The 23,945-nt window shown below is 41.8% G+C and overlaps 1 protein-coding gene and 1 long non-coding RNA gene across 9 annotated transcripts in view; both read left to right on the top strand.

Annotated features, from left to right (window-relative positions):
- SRPK2 (SRSF protein kinase 2) overlaps positions 1-23,945 on the top strand; it is a gene marked incomplete at its 5' end in the record, with an annotated part of 194,658 nt that overhangs the window by 33,360 nt on the left and 137,353 nt on the right. The gene's annotated exons all lie outside the window — the stretch shown is intronic.
- Positions 6,793-8,036, top strand: LOC311599839. The gene is made up of 2 exons (XR_014780020.1): positions 6,793-6,910; positions 6,955-8,036. It is a non-coding gene; the product is annotated as an uncharacterized lncRNA (long non-coding RNA).

Here is a 23,945-nt window from a genome sequence, read left to right as displayed (position 1 = left end):
CAAGGCATGGGATGATCTCATGCCACACCTTGTTAAACAATCGGAGAATGTGGTTTCTGTAATTGTATACCCACAGAATTCAACACTTAACCTTTGAAAGGTGCTAGTGAATTGGTAAATAATTTAAAGGAGCTCTTTCTATCTTTTGTTATCACTTTCTTCCTCTCTCCCTTCTTCCCTTCCTTCATTTCTTTCTTTCTTTCCTTTTCTTTCTTTCTTTCTTTCTTTTTTTTTTTTTTAGACAGGGTTTCTCTGTGTAGCCCTCACTGTCCTGGCTTTGTGGACCAGGCTGGTCGCAAACTAAGAGATCCATCTGCCTCTGCCTCCCTGGGATCAAAGGTGTGAGCCACACGCCTGGCTTAAGGGAGCTTTTTCATTGTGAGCTGAAATACTTTCTTTGATTTTATTTTGTTAAATGTTTTCATTGCTCACTTAGTGGTTCTCAATCTGTGGGTTACCCTGTGGGGAGTTGAAAACGCCATTCACAGGAGTCACCTAAGACCATCAGAAATGTTAGATATTTATATAGCAATCCATGACAGTAGCAAAATTGTAGTCATGAAGTAGCAATGAAAATATGTGGCTGGGGTCACCACAGCATGAGGAACTGTATGAAAGGGTTGAAGCATTAGGAAGGTTGAGAGCTGCTGACTTAGATGAAAATGGATCACTTGATTTTCCAATTAGTGTTTTGCCCTTTTTGTCAGAATATTACCAGAATTTAGAACAGTCTTGACTCCATTTGTCCATGCTAGTTAATGATAGATAGCTTTGGCTGACTGCCTAGTGCACCTTCTTCAACAATCATGGGGTTTTCAGTGGGACTAGTAGGATACTGAGTACTTTGTGGTAACAGGAGAAATTTCCACAGGTGGTGTCTGATAGATGCACTGAAATGGCAGCATTCTGTCCCATGCAGTGGGTGTGGCAGCCTCCTGTCCACACTGAACATGCCCTGCTTAGAGCTTCAGTCGTGAGCTGTGTGGTCAGAGAGTTTTTAAGGAAAGATAGGCACTTTCTAAAAACTTACTTTTATTGAACATTTCATATCTTGAAAAAGGCTTCTTAGTAAGTTTTCAGTATTGTAGCTTGGGTTCACCACAGCAAAGACAGGAATAGCATGTCCCCAGGACACTCCTGTAGTGTTGAAGTTGTATTGGAATTTTGACCTTGTCTTTCTTAAATGCTCTAAAGAGTAAGAACCCTGTCCCCACCATGTTGTGCTAGTATATAGTGTCTGGTACACATCGGTGCTAAACAAACCAGAGTGAATTACTGAAGATTTTGTTTATGGTATCAGTCCCAGTGTTATTTGCATTAAGAGTTGGCCCTTGAAAGATAGAGAGCCTGAAGTGTTTTAAATGTGAGTCATGGGTAGGTGTCCTGGAGACGTCTGTGTGGTTCTGTTTTGTACTTTGCTCTTGGCATTTTATAATACTTGAACACTTTTCCTCCATTTAAAAATATGTTAATGAATTATTTGTTTATTTTGTTTTTATTGTTATAAAATAGTGTCTCATGTAGCCAAGGGTAGCCCCAGACTCTCTCTATAAATATCCCTATATAGCTAAGAATGACCTTGAATTCCTGATTCTACCAACATTTCATGCTTTTCTGTAGCATTTCCCCTCTAGCATAAAATTCCAGTGCATATGTAATTTCTTTGTGTCCCCGTCCTCCAGTTCCAGAGTGGAACCTTAGAGGTGCTAAAGCAAATGCATTTAAAAATAATTTATTTAAAAACCTAATGTGTGTATGAGTGTTTTGCCTGCATGTATGCAAGTGCACTGTGTATATGCCTAGTGTCCTCAGGCCAGAAGAAGGTGCTGGATTTCCTGGGACTGGGGTTGCAGGCCACTGTGAGTCATCATGTGGGTTCTGGAAACAGAACCAGGTTCTCTGCAAGAACAGTGTTCCAATTTTTTCTTATTTTTCTTTTCTTTCTTCTTCTTGTTTTGTTTTGAGACAGGGTTTCTCTGTGTGGCCTTGGCTGTCCTGAACTCATTTTGTAGAGTCGGCTGGCCTCAAACTCAAGAGATTCACCTGCCTCTGTGTTCTGAGTGCTGGGATTATAGGCGTGTACCACCAGGCTCTGCTCAGTAAGTGTTCTTAACCTCTGAGCCATTTTCCCAGCTCTGACTAATACATTTTTTGATCCAGTTTTTTTCTCACTGGCTGCATTCAGGGTGATGTTAGAGATTGAGAGAGAACCATTGGCCTGGCAAGAGTATTTCCTAGCAAATGAGAAAAACTGTTGTTGCACACACCCTTAGTGTCATCACATGGGAGGCTGAGGCAGGGGCAGGGGCAGGGGCAGGGGCAGGGGCAGGGGCAGGGGCAGGGGCAGGGGCAGGCAAATCTCTCTTTGAGGCCAGGCCTATACAGTAAGACCATGTCTTTAAAAGGGGGGAGGGGGCATAAAAGAGGGAGGGAGGGAGGGAGAGAGAAAATAGGCAGGCACTTTAAGTTAAAATTATACAACATGATATAATGGGTATATGGTGAATAATTGATAATTAGTACATTGGTACTATTGGCCAGCTATCATGAGAATCTAGTTTCTATCATTTTATAGTTCAAAAACAGAATAATACTCATTCAGCAGTTGCTTTTTTTATGAAATGTATGAACTACTAGGCTACATTTAGTTTTTTTCTGGATATTTCATGTTCATAGAATCATATACCATAACTGTATAGCTTCTTTTAGTTAACATGATGCTTTTAATATGCATCTATATAGCATTGGTTTTTCTAATTTTTATTTTTAATTTTTGAGAATTTCATACATGTATACTGTATTTACATAACTTATACTCTTCTGCCTCCCCTCTTCAACTCCTCCTGTGCCCCCAACTTCCCCTCAAATTCACGACCTCTTTATTGCTTTACATACACACATAATACATATAAGTATATATAAAAGGCAACTTGCTGAGTTCATTTTGTGTTGCTCATATGTGAATGTATAGAACTGACCCGTCTGGGCTGGTAACATGTCAGGAACCTCCTCATTGCTAGAGAAGAATCAGTCTCGTTCTCTCAAAAGCTAATATATAGCTTTTCACCTAGAGGTGAGTCTTGTCGGCATGCCCTCTCTTTTGCCCCAGCCTTAGGTGTAGGGTTGTGTTGTAAATGTGCCATTTGGGGTTGCACATCTCTCTGTAATAGTCTCCTTCAGGCAGGGCTAGTACATGAGCTGCAAGTCTAGAGCTGGGCCTGGGCCTGTGGAGATGGCTAGGCTGCATGAGGCTCTCAGGATGTATATAGTCTAACTTTCTCTGGCTAACCAGGAGTGCTTTGGCTCTGCCTGAGCTCATAGTCACATGCTTTGCCTCCTGAGCGCGTGTGTCACCCTCTTAGGCTTTCATTCTTTTTGGCTAATTTTATGTTTGTACTGCACTTGATTCACCTGTTGGTAAATATTTGGGCGGTTTCTACTGTGGGCTGTTGCTGCAGTGGACATGTATGTACATGTATTTAAGTACCAGGAATGGAATATTAGATCAATCACTAACTCTGTTTAACTGTTTGACAAATCACTAACTGTTTCCAACAGCAACAATACCGTTTAGTTTTTCTGCCACCAGTGTGCAAAGCTTCGTTTCTCTGTTTGACAATGCTTGTTTTAATTTTGATCACAGCCATCCTTGGATGTGAAATGGCACACTGTTGTTTTTACTTGTATTTTTCAGTGATTAATCATAGTTTGTCTTTCATGTGCTTGTCAGCTTTTTATATATTTTACTTAGAAAAGTAGATGCTTGCCATTTTCAGGCTAGTGGCTTCCCTTGCCTTGTCCTGTTTGTTATGTATTTTAGGGTTTAGGTTCATGCTACAATTCTGATTTTGTTGATTTTCTCCATAGATTTTCTTTTTATCATTCTTCCCCATTTTGTTGTTTTGAGATACAAGGGCTTGTTGTGTAACTGAGACTGGCATTAATAGTGTAGCCCAGGCTACCCTCAAACTCCCCGCAGTCCTCCTGTCTCAGCCTCCTCACTCCTGGTATTAACAGTGTAGCCCAGGCTACCCTCAAACTCCCCACAGTCCTCCTGTCTCAGCCTCCTCACTCCTGGCATTAACAGGCATTATTTAGATCATTTATCTTTTATAAGATATATTTACTTTGCCTATTGATTTTCATTGTGATAGAAGTAATCTGTTACTTCTGAAAATTTGCAGTTTAATCTCAGGATAGTTATTAATTTTTGTTTGTTTTGGAGAAAGAGTCTGTCAGATTCCAGGCTGGCGTTGAGCTCTCTGTACTGAGAGTGACATATCACTTTGACTCTTTGCTTACAGCTCTCCAGTGCTGGGATTGCAGACTCATCCTGCGCTGTAGACGAAAGCCATGACCCCACTAGGCAAGCACTGTACCAGCCGAGCCAGCCACATTCCCAGCCCAGGTCTCCACCTGCAGGCCTGGCTGGCCTGGAACTCCCAACTCAGCCTCTGTGCTGCTGGGATTGCAGGCATGCATTTCCAAGCTCAGGATACTAATTTTTTTCTTTTAAAAAACGTTAGTACTTTCTTTAAAAAAAATTATTTCTGGGGCTGGAGAGATGGCTCAGCGGTTAAGAGCACTGGCTGTTCTTCCAGAGGTCCTGAGTTCAATTCCCAACAACCATATGGTGGCTCACAAACATCTATAATGAGATCTGGTGCCCTCTTCTGGCATGCAGGCACACAACAGGCAGAATATTGTATAAATAATAAATAAATAAATCTTGAAAATTACAAAAATTTAAAAATATGTTTTTATTGTGTGTGCTCACATGTGAACATGTGTGGCGGTATATATGTGGAGTTCTGAGGCTGATTTGCCGGGTCAGTTTTATCTTGTGAGTTCTGAGGATCAAATTCAGATTGTCAGCCTTAGTGACAAGCATCTTAGGATGCTAAGCCACTTTGCTAGCCTTTAGCAAGTTTTATAAAATGAGAAACATTAAGGACATTTTAATAATAAATTTTCTTTATATTTTGTTAAATGTGTTAAAATTGCTTTACTTCACATTTGTAGCTCATTTAAAAAAATTTTGAGTTGGTAAAAAAATTTAATGTGGGGGTTGGAGAGATGGCTTAGAGGTTAAGAGCTCTGACTGCTCTTTCGAGGTCCTAAGTTCAGTTACCAGCAACTACATGGTGGCTCATAATCATTTATAATGTGATCTAATGCCCTTTTCTGGAATGCAGGTGTATATGCAGGCAGAGCACTGTATACATAGCAATAAATAAATAAATCCTTAAAAAAAGAAAAAAAAAAGAAAAAAATTATTTTAAAAAGATTGAGTGTGTATGTATGGTGTGTATGCCTGTGTGTGTATACAGGTATATGTAGGTGTATGTGTGTGTGTGTATACAGGTATATATAGGTGTGTGTGTGTGTATACAGGTATATATAGGTGTGTGTGTGTATACAGGTATATATAGGTGTGGGTGTATACAGGTGTATATAGGTGTGTGTGTGTATACAGGTATATATAGGTGTGTGTGTATACAGGTGTATATAGGTGTGTGTGTGTGTGTGTATACAGGTGTATATAGGTGTGTGTGTGTGTATACAGGTGTATATAGGTGTGTGTGTGTATACAGGTGTATATAGGTGTGTGTGTATACAGGTGTATATAGGTGTGTGTGTGTGTGTATACAGGTGTATATAGGTGTGTGTGTGTGTATACAGGTGTATATAGGTGTGTGTGTGTATACAGGTGTATATAGGTGTGTGTGTATACAGGTGTATATAGGTGTGTGTGTGTGTATACAGGTGTATATAGGTGTGTGTGTATACAGGTGTATATAGGGGTGTGTGTGTGTATACAGGTATATATAGGTGTGGGTGGGTGTGTATACAGGTGTATATAGGAGTGTGTGTGTGTATACAGGTGTGTATAGGTGTGTGTGTGTATACAGGTGTGTATAGGTGTGTGTGTGTGTATACAGGTGTATATAGGTGTGTGTGTATACACAAGTGTATATAGGGGTGTGTGTGTGTATACAGGTATATATAGGTGTGTGTGTGTATATACAAGTGTATATAGGTGTGTGTGTGTGTGTATACAGGTGTATATAGGTGTGTGTGTGTGTGTGTGTATACAGGTGTATATAGGTGTGTGTGTGTGTATACAGGTGTATATAGGTGTGTGTGTGTATACAGGTGTATATAGGTGTGTGTGTATACAGGTGTATATAGGTGTGTGTGTGTGTATACAGGTGTATATAGGTGTGTGTGTATACAGGTGTATATAGGGGTGTGTGTGTGTATACAGGTATATATAGGTGTGGGTGGGTGTGTATACAGGTGTATATAGGAGTGTGTGTGTGTATACAGGTGTGTATAGGTGTGTGTGTGTATACAGGTGTGTATAGGTGTGTGTGTGTGTATACAGGTGTATATAGGTGTGTGTGTATACACAAGTGTATATAGGGGTGTGTGTGTGTATACAGGTATATATAGGTGTGTGTGTGTATATACAAGTGTATATAGGTGTGTGTGTGTGTGTATACAGGTGTATATAGGTGTGTGTGTGTGTGTGTGTATACAGGTGTATATAGGTGTGTGTGTGTGTATACAGGTGTATATAGGTGTGTGTGTGTATACAGGTGTATATAGGTGTGTGTGTATACAGGTGTATATAGGTGTGTGTGTGTGTATACAGGTGTATATAGGTGTGTGTGTATACAGGTGTATATAGGGGTGTGTGTGTGTATACAGGTATATATAGGTGTGGGTGGGTGTGTATACAGGTGTATATAGGAGTGTGTGTGTGTATACAGGTGTGTATAGGTGTGTGTGTGTATACAGGTGTGTATAGGTGTGTGTGTGTGTATACAGGTGTATATAGGTGTGTGTGTATACACAAGTGTATATAGGGGTGTGTGTGTGTATACAGGTATATATAGGTGTGTGTGTGTATATACAAGTGTATATAGGTGTGTGTGTGTGTGTATACAGGTGTATATAGGAGTGTGTGTGTGTGTGTGTGTGTGTGTGTGTATACAGGTATATATAGGTGTGGGTGTGTGGAAGCTAGAGGCTGACGCTGGGTGTCATCCTCAATCGCCCCCTTTATGGAGACACTGTCTGGCCAGGCTACCTCAGAGATGAGCTGCTTCTGCCCATAGCTCTGGGGTCACAGAGAGGCCCTGCAGCCTCCTGCTTTTGTGTAGGTGCTGGGATCTGAACGCTGGTCCTTGTGTTTACACAGCAAGCATCTCCCCAGCCCCAGGCTGCTCAGACTTCTGTGTTAGAGCAGTGGTTCTCAACCTTCTGATTGCTGCGACCTTTTACAGTTCTTCCTGCTGTGGTGACCCCCCCAACCTTAAAATTATTTCATTGCCACTTCATAACTAACTTTGTTGCTGTTATGAGTCATAATGTAAATACCTAACATTTTTGATGGTCTTAGGTGGCCTTTGTGAAAGGATCGGGGTTGCAGCTTTTAGGTTGAGACGTTCTGTTAGAGAAGAGTTAAGGTGAGAGGTGCTGAGTAAGATAGAAATATTAGCTTCTGTGGTCTATTCTTGTACATTGTTAGGGATATGTGTAGGTGTTTGTGATTATGAGAGAAAGAGAAGAGAGAATTCATAATGTGTCTTTTAAAGAGCATAGGCGATAATACTTTTCCTTAAATGTACAGTAAAACTAATCTGCAAATCACCAACCATGTTCAAGAGAAAACATAAACATCTAAGCTTAACTAGATTACTGAAAAACCACTTGCTTCTCTGGAAAAAGAACTAGAAAATATTTATAGCATATTAAAAAATATTTATTTTTTTATGTATATGAGTGCTTTGCCTGCATGAATGTAGGTTATATTACATGTCTGCCTGGTGCCTGTGAAGGCCAGAAAAGGGTGTTGGATGCCTTGGAAACTGAGTTACAGATGGTTGTGAGCTCCCATATAGGTGCTAGGAACCAAATTCAGGTCTTCTGCAAGAGTGTTAAGTGTCTCTAACTGCTGTTCAGTCTTTCCAGCCTGCTTCAGCTATTATTTCCCCCACACATTATATTTAGGAATGGATATTGAAAATGAAACTTGCTGTCATTAGTTTGCTTAAGGTTTTTTTTTTTTTTTTTTTTTTTTTTTTTTTTTTTTTTGGTTCTTGTTTTTTTGACAGGGTTTCTTTGTATAGCTTTGGCTTTCCTGGACTCGCTTTGTAGATCTGGCTGACCTTGAACTCACAGTGATCTGCCTGCCTCTGCCTCCCAAGTGCTGGGATTAAAGGCATGCACCACCATGCCCGGCTGCTTCTTAATTTTTTGAGACTGAAGAGACACAGAGCAAAGTGTGTATGTATGTAGTATAGGTATATGGGTATGTGTTGTACTCCTAAATATATAAATACAACCTGCTCAGTCTATAGCATGCTACTGGTATGAATATGACTTCAGGGCTGACCGTGTGGTACTGGGTAACCAGTTACGGGACTTAACCTGGGGAAGACTATCTTCCCTCTTTCAGCATTCCTTAGTCACCTGTACTTTTTTTCCGTTGAGTGGGACCTCATGAGATTTACCCCTCTGATGTTAGCATGTCTACAGGTGGTGTACTTCTTTTAGCTTTGCTTAGGCAGCCATATTGTTGACATGTCAGGGGTGAAACTTTCCTGTCAGTTTTAGAAAACACAACCAAATAGCAGGTTTCCAGATTTTTTGGCATCTACAGTCTTTCTGCCTCTTCTTTTACCGTGGTCCCGAGCCCATGCCATCGTGTTGTAGGTGCATCACTTGCCGCTAAGCACCTTATGGTCATTTTTTTCTGCATTTGACTAGTTTCTGTAATGGTTTTTGTTTGCTGCAAAGTGAAATTTCTTTGCCGAGGGGAGAGAGCTACACTTAATTGTGGATATAAGGGTGCATATTTAGAATGCAGTTAGGAATTATGCTTGTTTAGTGACGTGGTGGTAGAAGGTTTTTCTCTAAGATCCATCACCTAACTAGCCCCAGGTATTTGACCAAGTTTCCAGTACTAGGTGTGGGTTTGTTTATTTATTTTTGTTGTTGTCCTTTCCTGTTGAGTGGGGCTTTAAAGACAATTGGAGAGCTGTTGGTTATCACCAGGACGTGCGTGCCACTACTGCTCTGCTGGGTTCTTGCGCCCTGCTGGTTGTCATTGTAGGTCATAGGCGTCACAGCTGGGTAGGGCTATTGCCTGCTCCTTCCCTTGTCAGCTTGTATAGCACCTCCCTATACTACGAAACGTGGTCCTCAGGAAGGAGGCTTTCAAATCAGATCCAGCCTGAGTCCTCCAGGTATTGTGTCCGAGATGCATTGTTTAGCAATAGAGACTTACTTTCAGCTTCTGGGAGGCAAGCAAGAGTGACTAGCCTATACTGGTCTGATATTGTGTTTTTTTGTTAGTCTGTGGCTCTTGGGAGGGTGCATTATCAGCCCAAGTGGGATAATTTGGTCTGATGCAGATGTTCAATATCACTTACTCTAAGCACTTTAACTGTTGAGAATTCTCTGCGTTAACTGCTGGCCATTGCAGGAAGAAGCTTCTGGCCAGTGTGAGGGCAGCACTAAACCTGTGGATATAAGCACAAACATTTAGAAGGCAGTTTGAGATTTAGCAAAAGGACAGTAGGAGGTTCCCCCTAAAGCCTGTGACCTCCTGAGCCATAGATTTTTTTTAAAAACCAGGTTTACAATGCTAAGGCTACATTTCTTTCTGTAGTGTAGGCAGGCCTCAGAGCCAATCCAAAAGCAGTTGGTTACTCCTACAACCTTTGTTCTACTGTTGCACCAACATACCTACATCATCATCATATTATTATTATTATTATTTTACTTATTTATTTTTTTGAGACAGGGTCTTCTGTCTCTCCACTGGCTTAGAACTCTATATAGACCAACCAGGCTAACTTGGGACTCAGATCTGCCTGCCTCTGCTTCTCAGGTGCTGGGATTAAAGGTGCACACCACCATGCCTGATCCAACCAGTTTGCAACATGTGCTTAGCTCACAATTGGAGGCTGTATTCCAGTATGTCAGGGAGGGAACAGCACCAGGAGCATGAGGTCCTGGCCACACCAGGTCTGTGATCAGCAAGTACAATGGTTGGTGTCCAGCTTGCTTTCTCAATTTTCTTCCATCGGAAACCTCAGTCCATGAGTGGTGCTTTCCGTAGGTTATGTCTTCCCGCCTCAGTTAGGCTACGATAGAGAAAAAAACCACTCACAAGTGCCAAAAGGCCTGTCTTGTAGGTGATTCTAGATCTGTGTCAGTGGAATATTAACCACCACACTCTAGGATCTAAGTTATGATTTACATTTTTGTTGGTAATAATTGATGTGTGGCACTGTATTATGGTGGTTTAAAAGCTTGACATCCGGAATCTCAGTACCTCATTTCTCACAATAGGAAGATTTTACACTAGTATTTCCTGGGGTAGATAGTAGAGTTCAGTGTCCTTAAACCCAGAAACGCCATGTATCTATAACATGCCTTAAGTCTGTTTTCTATAGAGTGTATCACTCATTCTTAGAACGTGATCAAATGCTGGAAAATTCAGAGAGAACTTAACTTTGGTTCATGCTCCATCACAGTGGGAAAGGCATAGTGGTCAGGGCAGCTCACCCTGAGAGATGAAGGCCCGAGGGAGGTGATCACATCATGACAGCCGACAACTAGGCCTGAACAGGAGGTTCTTGTAACCTTCAAAGGCTCACTTTAGTGGCCTCTGTCCACTAACTAGGGGCCATTCCCCAAAATTCCAGTAACTTTCCAGAATCCACTTGCTGAGAACTGAAGTGCTCAGAAAACGAGCTTGTGGAGTCATTCGAAACTCAAACTTCTCACATTCCTGATGGAGGTGTCTGTCTTAAGAAAAAGTCAAGGTGGGTGTGGTGGCATGCACCTTCAATTCCAGCATTGGTGGGCAGAGGCAGGCAAATCCCTGTGAGTTTGAGGCCAGCCTGGTCTATATAGTTCCAGGACAGTCAGGGCTACATAGTGACACCTCATCTTGGGAAAAGCCAAGAAGATGACAAAAGACAAAAGAGGATTTCATTAAAAGCTAAATAATTTAATTTATTGACAATTGAAATGTAAACAAAAAGCCTACGGGACTACAGAGATGAGATGACTGAGTGTTTAAAGCACTGGTTGCTCTTCTAGAGGACCTAGATCCAGTGCCCAGCACCTGTGTGGCAGCTCGCAGCTGTCTCTAACTCTAGCGTTAGGCTATCCAGTGCCCTCTTCTGGTCTCCGTGGATATCAGGCGTAGCACACAGACATACACGCAGGCAAAACACCCATATATACATTATTAAAAAAAAAAAGATAAGAAGTGAAATTCACCTGGGCCTGGTTGTGTAGGCCCTCCAGCCCGCTGCTTGCAGGCTGAGGCAGGGTGATCACAGCGGTCAAACACCTGCCTAAGGCATAGGCCCAGCATAGAGCGGCTGGGGGAGGTGGAACTGACTCTGGGTGAGATGCGTCCCTGAGCTCTTCCAGAAGCCACACTTGAGCTCTGGATCCATGAGCAGAGGCTGATCCAAGGTCAGAGTAATTTTATCCATTTTTGTGTCTCCTGAGTCCTTGGCATCAGTTTCTTCCTTCTATTGTCTGTAACCCTTTGACTAGAAAAATGTTCATGGAAACAAATGATATTATTGTATCCATGATCTCACTTGTAAAATGAAAACAAGGTTTGTAATAAAATATTTAAAAAGCCAGAAGCTTATGCGTTGGGCTGTCTTTGGTGTTTAGAGTTATCTGTACTAGGTTGCTAAAGTACCTACTCACTGTGGCATTAACAGGTGTGTTATACAACCTGTCCTCCTGTTTTTGGGAGTGTTAGCTGTGTGTGAACATTACTTTGGGTAGAAAAATACCCATGTTTTAGCTGGGTGACTGAAAATGAGGATGTGACTGCTTGTAGGTATGGTTGAGGAGAAGGTAGATATGAGGGAGAGAGCAGGCAGGGATCTGAAAGTTTGAAAGGCCCCCTGGGGGTTGGGGGGCAGGCAAGAGAGAGGACCAGGAACCAAGAGCAGAGGACCAAGAGGAATACGCCAAAAATGGCTTTGTTATGTAGGAATCAGAAGTTAGGGGAAGAGAAGTGAAGGCCCTGGGCTGGAGAGGTGTAGGGTAGGGGCGTAGGGGTGAAAAAAGCAGAGAGGAGCCATAGGTAAGGAGCAGTGTGCTTTCCTATGGTAATAGGCCCCTCAGCCCTTTGCCCTGAATTTCTTTGGGTCCTGACACTGGACAGCAGGCTGAAGCAGGGATCATAGGCTTGGGGGCAGCCCAGGCTGCATAGAGAGCCCTAGGCCAGCATGTAAAACATCCGAGGGTGGGGGTGGGGACTCGTTTGGCAGAAGGTTTCAGTGGAAGAGAGAGGGTAATGGGGGGTAAAAATGACCAAAATTTATCTTTGAAATTGTCAAGGAATAATAAACAACAAACAACAATAAGAACATTAAAAAAATTATTCTGCAGAAGAATTAACTTTACATACTCAGAGGATGTGATCCTGTGGGCGAGGGGGGAATCAGGAGAAACACGCAGCTAGTCCCTCAAGTTGATTTGCTGGGGGGAAAATAGGGGTTTATTTTATTACTGCTTTTAAAATTTTGCCTTGATACAGAATTTATTTTTCTTAAAAAGTAGTGTAAGGGACTATTTTGAACTCTTAAGTCAGAAGAACCCACCCGCCACTTTTTGGACATTGTTGGGTGGTGAGTACAGCTGTAGTGGCAAAGCTGTCAGCTCTGACACTAACTTCACCACTTTGCCCAGTACTTTGCAGGACACTTCGTCATACAGTCCCATGGCTGCCCTCCCATAGTCTCTGGAGCTAGTTAACAGTACTGGCTACTTTCAATTACACTTTATTTTTGTGGATGGTACATGTAAGACCTAGGGTCAGGTGTAGCAAGGGGCTTGAGCATTACAGTCAGACTTCCTGAACCCTCAGCCCTGATCATGCTGTGTCCCACTTCAGTGTAGTAGTGATAGTTCATGCTTATAAATGGCATGCATATAGTGAGCTTTAGTAAGTTCAGAAAAGTAGAGAAGGAAGATACAGTCTCCTAATGTGCATAAATTCATCCAGATTATTTTTAGATCACATCTACTGGTAATTTTTATGGCCTTGGAAAGGCACTGTATTGAGCACTACAGGGAGGACAGTATCGTTGGCACTTTGTCCTCAAGGAGTCTTTTCCTGCTTCTAGTCCTATACTACCTTAAGTCACACCTGGAAAGTGTAGCTGACAGTGAGAAGCCGTCTCTGTCCACCGATGACACAGCGCTCCTTGTAAGTTTTGAGGGATGAGTGTAGTCAGCCTTTCCTACCCACCTACCACCCATGTGGTCCATAGTCCCAGGCAGCTGGCTCAGCAAATCCAGTTAGTTCTAGCGTCGCTGTACACTGGAAGCTGATTGCGTCTATGCACGCTATGTCACTCTGTCAACAGTAAAGGTTGGGTTTTGTTTTTTCCTTTTGTTGAAACATCCTAAAATTTAAGGATGGTTTTGAAATTAGTCCTCTTGTTTTCCCCTACCTCCCAAGTGCTTTCTTTACATTTGGCAAAGAGACTTTTTTTTCTTTTTAAAATTTATCATTATTATATGTAGTGTGTGTGTGTGTGTGTGTGTGTGTGTGTGTGTGTGTGTGTGTGTGTACACTTCTGCAGGCATATGCCATGATGCCTGTGTGGAGGTGAGAGGGTACCTTCAACTTCTTTTCTTTGACCTTGGATCTCAGGAATTGAACTCAGATTATCAGGTGTGGGGCATGGAGCTAGGGTGGGCACTAGACAGGGCCCCTCCTAATAGCACATGTCTACAGGCAGGCCTGTGGGCTCCCTGCGGAGCCATTTTGGTGACCTAGTAATAAGGGTTTCTTGTTTTAAGAAAAGTTTATGTTCACCCAAGCAGATGGAACAGTGTTTGCGCTTATAAATTTTTCAGTAGTAAGATTGCAGTAAAATTTAATTATAGGAAGCAGAGCCTGGTGAGTCACACCTGCATTCTCAATGCCAGGGAAACAAGTGAAGATTGCTGGGAATTTGAGGCCAAGATATGAAATACTTTCCATGCCTTCCAATAATATTGGTGCAATTTATTAATTGTGTTTCCTTCCTCTTGGAAGAGTCATAAGTAAAATTCTAGCACTAGAGAAGCAGAAGCAGGCAGATTTCGTGAGTTCAAGGCCAGGCAGAGCTACATAGTGAGACCCTCCCTGTCTTGAAAATACAAAAAAAAATAAAAAATAAAAAAAAAATAAAGCAGCAGAAAAGGGTAAGAGCTGTGGGAGCCTGCAAGATGATCCAGTGGTGAAGGAGCGTGTTGTCAGACTTGGAGACCTGAGTGCAATCCCTAGCACCCACATGAGGGGAGGAGAGATGAGCTCTGCAGTTGTCTTCTGACCTCGCAGGCCTGCCCTGCCACTGTCCCTGTGAACATCGAAACCTCTAGACCAAATCCTAAAACACTGAAGCCTTCTTTTGAGCTCCTTTGTGTCTAGGCCAAGTTAGTGAGTAATCTGTTCCTTATGAAGCATAGTTGTTAATACCAGAAAGAGGATTATTTTCCCTTTTCAGAGGTAGGGCGACAGGGCCCGTGGTATTAGCATTTGTTTCCATGTTCAGATTGTAAGTTTATGGTCAAACATTCCTTTTTTCAGTATTTAGCCATCTCTCTCACTTGTTGATAGTTTTCTCTTAAATAAATGCTCCCATGTTAGCTTAAATTTGAGAAATTTAAAATGTCAAAATGGATTGCAGGTGAAGACGTTTTTGAATATCTGGTCTAAATGCTTTGTCTGAAGATGGTGCCTTGTCAGCAAGGGGGCAGCAGTTAGCCAGCATGTTTTTCTTTGTGACTTTCCCCTTTGTTTTCAGGTTCATCCTGCTCCAAGGGTAGAAAACTGCTCACCCCTTTGTTCTCAGCCTTCAGAAGGATGCTGGATACCTGGCTTAAAAACATTGAGCAGAAAATGACTGGTCTTGGCTTATGTGTTTGAAAATTTCTGCCTTCGGGCTGGAGGGGTGGCTCAGCAGTTAAGAGGATTGTCTGCTCTTACAGAAGGCCTGGGTTTGATTCCCAGCATCTATATCCGGTGTCTCAGAACCACCTGTAATACCAGCTGCAGGGGACCTGATGTTCTCTTCCGGCCTCCATGTATATACAAGTGTACATGGTGGCATGTATAAACTCATGCAGGCACACGTGCACACACATAAATAAATCTTTGAAAAATTCTTCCTAAATAGATTGTTTCTAGGGAAATACCATTTGCAACAGTAACTTATAGTTACTATGGCTTTTGTTTGCTGTGAAGCCATTTGTTTGTGGAGATTGAGTATTATATTGCCAAGGTGTGTTGCAGGTATGTTCTTCCAGTGTGCAATATTGGCACCGGAACTTGGTTTTGAGCAGTTTAGCTCTCTGTACTTTCTGTTGTTAGTACAAGATGTACATTTTCACATGTAATATGTTCAATTTTTATATTTGTATTTGATATTATTTTAATATTAATTAATTTGGTTTTTATGTATATGAGAGATCTGTTTTCATGGATACCAGAAAAGGGAATCAGACCCCATTACAGATGGTTGTGAGCTATCCTGTGACTGTTGGGAATTGATCTGAGGACCTCTGGAAGAACAGCCAGTGCTTTCCCCCCCAACCAGTACTCTTAACCACCGAGCCAGCTCTGCAGCCACATATGTTCCTTATTAAACCACCTTTCTTTATCAGGTGTTTTCACTCTTGCTTTCCCACAAATTTTGCTTCTTTCAAAGCCTGAACTTCTGTTGTTTAGCATTTTCTCCACACTTTTTATCCTTTGTTTCCTCTGTTCAGTCTCCAGCTCCACATAAAAAGGAAAGTACACAGACCCAAACTCTGCCAATTCTAATGCCTTCTGAGTCCCTTATCATTTGTGCATATTGCGAACACACTTGGTTTTGCTCTCCTCTGTTGATTCAGGGGTCACAGTAGAGCCATGAGTCAGGGAGGCAGGAAGAAGCTTTCCTTCCTACAGCGAGCTTGGTAACTCTCCCCCAAATCACACAAAATAATTTAAGTAACAGGAATGAGGACGATGATAGATCTGTCTGGCAGATATTTCTAAGAAAAGCTGTTTCTCAGAGCTGAGTGTGGCACTCAGGCACTCAGAAGGCTGAGGCTGTAGGATTGCTTCAAGTTAGAGGCTAGCCTACATAGTGAGAGCCCTCTCTTAAAAACCAAACCCAGCCAACCAAGTGAAATAACACGGAAAGGACATGGCTACCGCCAAAGCACGGAGGTTTTTCTTGTAGATTATAAGGGAGAAGGCAGGCAGAGGGAAGAGTCCAGGGATCAGGGGAGGAGCAGGCAGCTGGGAAGAAGAGAAAATAGCTGAGTTCTCCAGGGAGCTGAGGTCTAAGGGGAGGAGGGAAGCTGGAGCCCAGGCCAGAGGGAGAGGTTAGGTTAGGGGCGGGGTGAAAAGTTCTGGGAGGAGCCACAGGTACTCAATGAGAACTACCAAAACCCAACCAACCAACCCCCAAACAGCTGAAAAAGAACAGTGCCCACCAAAAGCAAAAGCTGTTGTTCTGTGACGAGCTAGAAGGCAACATGATTTTTGTTAAGTAAATATCCTGTATGCTCTCCATCTAAGGTTTTGAGATGAAAATAGGCATTTTGCCTAAAGCATTTTTGAATAGTATTTCTTGCTGAGTGATAGAGTCAGGACTGCAGTGATAGTTAATAGGTCATCTGTCTTCTTTAGCTAATTGTTGGTTTATTTTTAAGATGATGCACTTTCTGATTTATCTCTAGGAAAGCTTTTAGTCTTGCTTTTTATTTTATTTTTTAATTAAAAAATTTTTTTTGTTTTTTTGAGACAAGAGTTTCTCTGTGTAGCCTTGACTTTCCTCGACTCTCTTTGTAGACCAGGCTGGCCTCGAACTCACAGTGATCCACCTGCCTCTGCCTCCTGAGTGCTGGGATTAAAGGCCTGTGTCACCACCGCCCAGCTTTAGTTTTGCTTTTAAGCAAAGGTGTCCTGGCTATGACAAGGGGTTGGAACTGGGCCCCTTCAGCTTCTGGGTTTCTCAGGGGATCCAGAACAGCAGCCATACCCCCAAGCCTGTGCACAGATCTGCACAATGCAGCAGGTGGCCAAGTTACCAGATAGCCTAGAATAAACTAACTAATGGGCCTGTAGATAAGACGTGGCAGGCAGTCGTTGGCTGGACAGTTCCACTCTGTGCTCAAGTGGGCATTTGTATCCAGGCTCTGGACCTAAGAATGTAAAGTTGGAAGAGATAGTTTACTTTTCTTTTCTTTTTTTCCAGTTTTTTGAGATAAGGTTTCACTGTGTAACAACCCTGGCTGTCCTGGGCTCACTTTGTAGACCAGGCTGGCCACGAATTCAGAGATCCTCCTGCCTCTGCCTCCTGAGTGCTGGGATAAAAGGCATGCATGGCTAGTTTACATATTATTTCTTTGTGTTGCTAATCTTACTACATCACCAATTTAGAAATAAAGCATTCATTCTTTGAATAACTTATCAATATTTAATATGCATGCATGTATATTTTGCCCTGTTCCATGAAGGATTTAACAAGGTAGTCCTGGTCTATATCTTGTGGTCTGAGTAGAAGCGAGTCTTTCTGATGGATGCTACCATTGTAATTCGTCTTGTTGCACCTTTGGATTTGAGTTTTCACTGCTCATAAATCTGTACCCTAGGATGAGAGAATCAAGTTTTGGAATTAGACAAAGTCATTGGGTGCCAAGCCTATTGAATAACCCGGGAAAGCACTTTGGGTTGTTAGTGCTTTAGGTTTCTCACAGACTACGGAGCCAGAAAGTGTTTGGGATAATGAGCCAGTTTTCTGAGCCACAGCTAGCCAGGTGTCACACCCAGCCATGTGAGCAGTGAGCCAGCTGACTGCTGATCTTTGTGCTGTGCTGTCACTGTGCCACTGAGATCAGATGAGCAAGTGGACATCCTCTCCTCATTTTGATATGGATGCTCTCTAGGGTTTAGAGTATAATAATGTTTTCCATTGCAAATTTTATTTCTCCCCCTCCCCTGCCCTCCACTGCCCTCCCCTCCCTCCCCTCCCCTCCCCCTCCCCCTCCCCTTCTTCTTCTTCTTCTTCTTCTTCTTCTTCTTCTTCTTCTTCTTCTTTTCTCTCTCTCTCTCTCTCTCTCTCTCTCTCTCTCTCTCTCTCTCTCTCTCTCTCCCCCCCTCCTTGGCTGTCCTGGACTCACCTTGTAGACCAGGCTGGTCTCGAACTCACAACGATCCGCTTGATTCTGCCTCCCAAGTGCTGGGATTAAAGGCATGTGCCACCATGCCCAGCTGCAAATTTTATTTTATTTTTCAGGGTTTAAAACCTTTTTTTATTTCTTCTTACATATTTTTTCTCAACATGGTATTTCTTCAGTTTGTAAACAGATCTTGAAGAACAAGTTGTAATTGTTTTTCTCTAGTGAAAAATATTTGGAACATTTTTTGTTTTGTTTTTCCTGTGTAGTAATTAATTGAATCAGATTACTAACAGTATTTTTATCCAATGACAGAACAAGCTTATGGAAGCTGAGACTTAATTTGAGAGCTCAAACTACTAATAAAGATTAAAGCCTCAACTCTCTGACAAGATAATTCACTTTTAGTACATAATGTTGTTGTAGTATAGGTATCAATAATATTTTAAATTTTCTTACAGGAATATGAAAATTAAGAGTCTTTTTTTTTTTTTTTTTTTAAGCTGGGCCTGGTGACACATGCCTTTAATCCCAGCTCTTGGAGGCAGAAACAGGTGGATCTCTGTGGGTTCGAGGCCAGCCTGGTCTATAAAAGTGAGTCCAGGGGTAGCCAGGGCTGCAGAGACACCTTGTCTCAAAAAACTGTTTTTGTTTTTGTTTTTTTTTGTCAAGGGGAGACTTATTGGAGATTGTGAATTGAGACAAATATGTGTTTTGGGGCTTTCAGTCTTATATGTCTCACTTGTAGATTTAATGCCCCATAGAATTAAATGTTATTCTTTGGTATAGTCGTTTTAATTTTATGGAAGTGTGCAACTTGTAAGTATAGTTATGTTAACTGATTGTGTTTTAGCCTTAAAGATAAGTTGTTGAGGCTGGGCATGGTGGCACATGCCTGTAATTCCCACGCCCGGGAGGCAGAGGCAGGTAGAACTCTTGAGTTTGAGGCCAGTCTGATCTACAAAGTTGGTCCAGGTCAGCCAGGGCTGTTACATAGAGAAATTCTGTCTCGGAAAAACCACCACCAAAACCCCAAAACTGGCCAGGCATGGTGACACACACCTTTAATCCCAGTGCTCGGGAGGCAGAGGCAGACGGATCACTGTGAGTTCGAGGCCAGCCTGGTCTATAAAGCGAGTCCAGGATAGCCAAGGCTACACAGAAAAACTCTGTGTGGGGTGGGGTGGGGGCACCAAAAAACCCAAAACGATGGTTGTTGTGCACAGAAACTTTATATTTTCTTTTGCCTGTCTCTTTGTTTCTATCAAGTATGGCAGCAAATCAGTAATGGGATTATTTTTATCTATAAATAAAAACAAAGTAATGTTGTTTACAGGAAAATGAATAAATGGGAGATAATTATATTAGGTGAGTTAAGTCAGTTTAGAAAAAAATAGTATGTTTTTCCTCATTTGTGGTTTTTGGATTTTATACAGACGAATGGAACCATGTATATGTATATAACACCATAGAATATATATGTATGTGTGTGTGTGTATGTATGTGTGTATGTATGTATGCATGTATGTGTGTATGTGTGTGTATGTATGCATGTATGTGTGTATGTGTGTGTGTATGTATGCATGTATGTGTGTGTATGTATGTATGTATGTGTGTATCCGTATGTATGTATGTATGTGTGTGTGTATGTATGTGTGTGTATGCATGTATGTGTGTATGTGTGTGTATGTATGCATGTATGCGTGTATGTGTGTGTATGTATGCATGTATGTATGTATGTGTGTGTATGCATGCATGTATGTGTGTATGTGTGTGTATGTATGCATGTATGTGTGTATGTGTGTATGTATGCATGTGTGTGTGTATGTATGCATGTATGTGTGTATGTGTGTGTATATATGCATGTATGTGTGTATGTGTGTGTATGTATGCATGTGTGTGTGTATGTATGCATGTATGTGTGTATGTGTGTGTATATATGCATGTATGTGTGTATGTGTGTGTATGTATGCATGTATGTGTGTATGTGTGTATGTATGCATGTATGTGTGTATGTGTGTGTATGTATGCATGTATGTGTGTGTATGTATGTATGTATGTATCTGTGTATGTATGTATGTGTTTGTGTGTATATATCATCGTCGGGTGACACAGAGAGGAAGCACTAAGGCAAGGAGTGAGTGGTGTTGCTAAAGGGAAGGAGCGCAGTGCACAGTCTATGAGTATGAACGCATTTCTAAGTTAGAGAAGCAAGTATGTGAATTCACACAAATGCAAGAGCATACAAAAAGAAAGTTGTTCATACAACAGCATTTGTGTTTTTGTTGAAACATTTGTTTGTGTTAGTTGTGATATAAGATGTATATCTGTGAATCCACATCTAAAAGTTTGCTTTGGAAAAGCAGCTTATATTCTAATACTGTTTTTAAGATCAGTTTGTATGTTCTGTGGATGGGGAAATGGCACAGTTGGTACAGTGCTTGTTGTGCGGGTATGAACACAGCACACAAGAAGAGCCCGGCGCAGGGGTGCTTACCACTAGGCTTCAGGGGAGGAGGCAACAAGAGGATCCCTAAGCCTGCTGGCCAGCCAGTCGAGCAAAGAGGGGGAGTTTTGTTCAGGGAAAGATCCTGTCTCAAAAAAATAATGTGTTGAATATCAAAGAAGATAGTTGACATTGGCCTCTAGACTTTACATGAATGCACACATGTGCACTTGTACCTGGAAAACACACACGCCACACGTACAGATTGATTTGAGTCTTTTATTTTGACTCATGCATAAAGTTTCTTTTTGTTAAGTATTTGTTGTATTTTACTTAATGGTGGGTGCCTCTTGTGCTTGTGACTTGAAGTGATTATTTTAGGAATTTGTATATATTTTTCATTGTATTCTAGAATTTACTGGAGTTGGACAGGTAAGATCAGTCATAAGGAAATTTGTTTTCTGAGACTAGGAATATGAGGATTTCCTGAAATTCCAGTCACCTGCCATCTTCTCTACTGTAGGTTGATGACGCTTCCCTGGAAATGCTGGCATTATTGGAGAGGGGCCAAGTAAAAGTCAGAATGCTGGTGTTATGACTGAGAGGGACAGGCTGTGTGCCAGAGAGAACATGTGGCTTCACTCCGGACTCGACCTCCCTCATTTGTGGAGGATGTTTTGCCTCTTTTTTTTTTTTAAACTATTTTTACTGTTGTGACTGTGTGGGCCACAGAAATAGTTTGTATGCAATAGAAGATAGAATCTTGCTCTTCCTACATCCAGAGAATTCTTTAGATGCATACACTAATTTTCTACTGGTAGAGATTCTAAAATTCCCTTTGTTGTGGGATAACTTTAGAGTAAACATGGAGTTATTAGGGATGGTGGGAAAGGCGCCTGGGTTTACCACATGTTTCCTGTGACCCGCCACTGCCTATTAATACAGAAACATTTAGGAACTGTCCCTCAAGTTCCTAACAATTGTCACATTAAATTGCTACATGCAACCTTTTGAAAGCTTAATAGAAAATATTTACATGATGGATGGTGTGATGGTCATTAGCCTTATCATTCTGTCATATTCTAAATTGGATTGCTTGTTTCTTTGAGACAGAGTACCATGAAACATAGGCTGGCCTCAAACTCCCTATGCAGTGAAGCTCGGCATTGAGTTCCTCATCTACTTCTGCCTCTCATTTACAGGAATATACCATGCTTTTTTGCTTACATAAAAATATATTTAAAAACTTATCTTTATGGGTGTTTTGCCTGCAAGTCATGCTATTTAAATTTTTTAGGTGGAATGAAGCCTTCAGTTGAAAGAGACGACGGGAACTTGAGCTTGTACACTAGTACATAGTAGTGGGCCCTTCTTGAACAAAAACCATTCTCCCTTACTTAACCTCTTACATTTTTTGAGGCAGAGTCTCATTAGTCCAAATTGGCCTTGAATTTGCTATGTAGCTAAGGATGGCCTTGAACTCTTCATCTTACTGCCTTCACTTCTCAAGTGCTGAGATAACAAGTACCTCTTGGGTTCCACTTGCAATTTTTAAGAGTAGGTAGGAGAGAGTTTTTGGTTCCCACGTCCAACCAGGTGCTGAACCTGAGAGACTGGAGAAACAAAGTCTTCTGTGTCCAGGGTCTGCAGTGAGCAGTCATGTGGGGGGGAGTAACATCCTTGTCAAGACTAGGAAGGGTTCAGTGGGCAGGAGAAGGCCCTCGTGGGTCAAGAGGTAGTTGTGGAGTTAGGGTTCTTTCTTTGATGGTGGTGGAAGTAGTACACAGAAGAACTTTCTGGTAACAAAGCACCTGCACGCTGGTTCTGGGCTGAGCTGAACTGGGTGTGCAGTCTTGGTCCTTATCATCTCCTCCGGAAGGGGGTGGTGTCAGAAGGTGACCCAGGGTGGAGCAAGCCTTCCTGTTGGGAGGCCTGCACTGACCTCCTGCAGATGTGTAACGTTAGCCTGGGGAGATAAGATGGCTTCTTTCTGACAGGGTCGCAGCATATTTTGAGACAGGCTGTCTTGAGGGTGTTGCTGTTTTGCTTTATAGATACATTTTACACTGAAGTAATGATTACATTGGAGTTTTGATTTTATATTAAAAAAAGCTTTTCGTTCACTCAGATTGTCTACTAAAAACCAGAGCATATAGGAATGTGTGCCACTAATGCAGAGCCTATAGGAGTCTCCTCCCGCTCCCATCTCCCTGAACACACTTGGCTTTGATAGCTTGTGCCTGCCAGTGGTTCCCTCTCCTCTCCGAGGCTGTGTGTCGTGTTAGCTTTTGCTCATCTTAGCTAGCTCATGAGAGACCCCTTCCCCAGCTGTTAGCTGCTGAGTTCCTTCACTTGTTGCTGCATTTGCCCTGCATATTAGTAAGTTGGTTGGCTATGTGGCTGTTTCCTGTTTCTTTATCTTCTTATTCTTACATCCCAGACCAATATAGATGTGCAGAAAACACTTCTCCTGGGTAAACTGAAATCTACCCTGTCCTGCCCCAGGCACATGCTGAAGATGCTATAAGGCAGATTGACTAATTAGAACTTGGTAATTGTAGAGATAAAATGTTACAGATATAAAGCCAAAATTTTAGTTTTCTTAAGCAGCCACCTTCTGTAGCTTTCCTAACATCCTCTCAACTATTACGCATAACCTTTAGAATACATCAACCTATCCAACCACTGGCTTCTTCTATCCCCAAACTAATGCCATTAGAGAACTTTGGTGGAAAGTTTTATTTACTTGGCTGTGCGCTAACTGCCTTATGTCCCTAAATGCTTTGACTTATAACTTTGTTTTATTCTGACCATAAAAATTCATGTACCCACATCTTCACTGAAACTTGCTATTCAGGATGACTTAAATCTGTGTTCCCAGGCCATGAGCTCATGTTTAGCTCAGAAGAAACAACCTTGTGTTCCTATTTCGATAGAGTTGTTCTTTGAATCAACACCAGTAAATGCAATACCACTTTGGAGCAAGTAGTAAAAATTAAAAAGTAATTGATAACTTGTATGTCCTGCATTAATAGGTAAAAATTAGCTAAGAAAGGATTAGACAACCAGAAGAAAGTTTTTGTGACATTAGGCTTAGCAAAGGATTTATAGCTATGGTACCATAAAACACACACCAAAACAGCAAACCACAAAAAGGAAAGCGGGAGGGAGCAGATAGGGCGGGCTATGCAGTGACCCGAAACAGAGACTGACTGACTGACTTTGCTGACAGCAGGACCCACAAGGCAATTAAAAAGCGGATGAAAGCGTCTCTGTTTTA

Source organism: Acomys minous (assembly GCF_964271855.1).
Source record: "Acomys minous genome assembly, chromosome: 6".
Classification (NCBI taxonomy): Eukaryota; Metazoa; Chordata; class Mammalia; order Rodentia; family Muridae; genus Acomys; species Acomys minous.
The sequence above is the reverse complement of the archived record's forward strand: the minus strand, read 5'-3'. Positions and strand labels throughout refer to the sequence as shown.